This window comes from Dreissena polymorpha, chromosome 13 (assembly GCF_020536995.1).
Source record: "Dreissena polymorpha isolate Duluth1 chromosome 13, UMN_Dpol_1.0, whole genome shotgun sequence".
NCBI classification, from domain to species: domain Eukaryota; kingdom Metazoa; phylum Mollusca; class Bivalvia; order Myida; family Dreissenidae; genus Dreissena; species Dreissena polymorpha.
Genome location: NC_068367.1, coordinates 15,400,518 through 15,403,555, shown reverse-complemented (window position 1 = coordinate 15,403,555; position 3,038 = coordinate 15,400,518). Strand labels below are relative to the sequence as shown.

The 3,038-nt window shown below is 33.4% G+C and overlaps 1 long non-coding RNA gene across 2 annotated transcripts; it reads right to left on the bottom strand.

Moving 5' to 3' along the window:
* Positions 1–420: 420 nt before the first annotated feature.
* On the bottom strand, positions 421–2,421 carry LOC127855237 (uncharacterized). 2 transcript variants are annotated; one of them, XR_008037420.1, is made up of 3 exons: positions 2,075–2,415; positions 1,421–1,512; positions 421–1,014 (listed from the first exon to the last, which is right to left on the bottom strand). It is a non-coding gene; the product is annotated as an uncharacterized LOC127855237 (long non-coding RNA). The 2 variants fall into 2 exon arrangements; XR_008037419.1 differs by lacking the exon at positions 421–1,014 and having other exon boundaries at positions 1,264–1,512; positions 2,075–2,151; positions 2,326–2,421.
* Between the last annotated feature and the right edge of the window lie 617 nt (positions 2,422–3,038).

Sequence of the window (3,038 nt, the reverse complement as noted above, 5' to 3'; positions counted from 1 at the left end):
TCAAACCACACGGAAGGTGATATGTGGCAAGTTAAAAATCAAAAACCACGGTTACAGAGACAGGGACCCCCGCTTCATTCTGTGATGTTTATGGGAAAGCTATTTCAACTAACTACGCAAACATACCATTTAACATGTATTTTGCATAAGCAAAACAAAGTGTGTGTATTGATATGTGTGTATATTTATCGGTTTTGTATCTATGTTATTACTAAAATTGATTAGATGAATATAAAATCTGATAATGTGTGTTAATAAAACAGGTGTTTCATAACAAATAATTTAAATCCAATGATGCGTGTTTGTGGTCTATTCCAATATCATCTCCATTTGAACATCTTCGAATCCAATAATGCTTGTTTGTGGTCTATTCCAATATAATCTCCATGAATATCTTCAGTATATCAAATAAACACGTCATTAATAATACCATTACTTTATAACTAGCATGCACATGTAACAATAGAAATTAAAGCGCCAAATACATAAAGAAGTACATTAGTATTCACAAAGAAATTGTAATCAGTCAATTTATGAATTTGCAAATCTTGCTATTCAAACATATGAATGCTTCAATTAAGTCATAACAAATGATCATCGCCAAAACGTCTTGACTTGTGGGGGTCATTATGCCAACAAACATATTGAATTGCATCAATACTTAATTTACTCAAATTCAAATGAAAGCTGAATAACTGACAATAGTTTGAGATGTTTAATGAAAATACTCATTCGCCCCGGTCATGAAAGGGCGCTGCAAGATCTTGTTACCACTGCACCAAGTAATTAACATTAAATCATATAATGTTGTTCAATTTGTTGAAATGTCAAATTTTTATGTAATGTTTACTTTGATTGTTTTCTTTCCCTGCAATACTTGCACCATCTGGTAATAAATCAAACAGTCATTTAAACTTTGGAACATTTACTATACATGTTTGTATATGACAACTTTTCATTGATCAAGATATCAGTACGTCTCTTGAAGGTGCTTCCAAAAATACTTTAATCTCCCTGAAAAGAACAAAATACAACTGATATAAACTGTTAAACTTAAAAAATAGCATGTGTGATATATCAGATAGCTCAATAGGATTTACATACAAATACATGATTTTCCAGAAAAAAATGTCATTGATCCTAGTGTCTATTTGTTTAAAAATGCTTATGATCTCTTTAGCTTATTTATTAAATTCGTTACAGTCAAAAATGCCTAACACATTCCTGCTAAAAAAACACACAACTAACACTTATTGTGTTTTGTTGCAATAATATTCACATGACATCTTGCACAAACAATCCTTACGATTTTGTGTATTAAACAAGTGCATTAGTCGGCAGTAACAATTCACTGAAAATTCAACATTTTGTAACAATATATTTTATAGAAACAAACAAGAAAAAGTTTGCCCAACGGAACTTTTTTCCTGTCCGTGCGTGGGTGGCTTTGTGTTAGGAGATCCCCGACCGTGTTTTGACCTCTCTGCCACACTGTTCGCAAACAAAGGCATTCTAAAAGTAAACAAAATATGAATATAAGTTATCGACAATCATGATAATTTATAGTTACATGAACGTAGGATTATCATAGTTAAGGCGCGCAAACACTAACAACAATGTTTATTGACCAACTTTTGTTATTCAGACAGACTTTAACTGTAATTGACGTTAATGTCAATCTTTCGATTCTCTAGTTTAGTTTGTATACCACACAAGCATTTAAAAATTTGTCCCACACATAGCATCATTACATTTTCATACACACACTCCGAATCAGATGTTTTGCGCAAATATACAATGTATGTAGCTTCTCTATGAAGAATTACAATGTCCGCCCTATTTTTTAAACCCTCGACAATATTGTAATCTACGTTTTTGTTGATCGAATAAAAAATATACCAAACATAGCATTTCACTTCGTGTGTTTTCAAGCACGCGGTTGCACTTTTTTGAAAAATTACTTAATTATTTAGCGCAAACTTACCAAAGTTGTGTCTTTTGACAATGACCGGGCACTCGTCTTTGTTTTTTTGAAAATGGTTTTGAAATAATGATGAAATTATCAAAAGGTTACCTGAAGCGACGTTTTGTTTACATCCGATTGTCCCACACATAGCCGAAAAAGTCACGTGGTTCAGGCACCTTGGATATCTACAATATCAGATAATAAAGTTTGGTCATGTTGAAATGATACTCAAATGTGATTTACCACCTTTAAATTTAAATGTAATGCATGGCTTAGACAGTGAAAGAAAAACACTATGTGAAATGATTATGAAATCGAGTATTTGACTGTGCAGATTGTTGTTTGAAAAAGTTTGGTACCTGAGTACATGCCGAACCAATCGCGTGTTTGTTCCTCAATGGCAATCGTCCAATAAATAATAGCACTTACTTGTTTTGTCATCATTTTTAATAAAAGTGCGAGTAGCGGTCGGTGTTGACACTTGCTATGTACACACAAACGGTGACGTCATTCGTTACTTGGATACATTTTGTGATGACGTCATCGAACGGGGAAGTCCCTGAATGAAGACAAATGTTTTACACGAAGAATGCTGATGCTTTATTCGAAATATAGTAACAATAATAATAAATAGAGAGAAGAATTTTAAAATATTTAAAAGCCGTAAATTTGATCTTTTTTTCTATTTTATCATTATGATCAATCAGGAGACGCTGGTTATTTACTTCCAAAATTTCCAGTTCCGGTTTCGGATATCAGGTTCGGTGCGCGCGAAGATACCAAACTTTTCAAAACAACAACCTGTGTAGATCTACAGTCCAATACACGTGTTAACGTAATGCGAGCTGTCGAGCCGCCGGGCGGCTCAGCGAGCTCGCTATTAAAAGTACATGTTCATGTGCAGATAAGAGGTGGGGTGTGCAAAGTTGCTTTTACAATCACAGTTAGCTGTTAAAAAATATTATCACTCAAAACTGAGTTCATTGGTTGTATTAATGTTTTTTCAAAGACGAATTGAAATGCCTGATTTATCAGCTTGGTTTGGTGTTTGGAATATAGATGGTACCAGCTT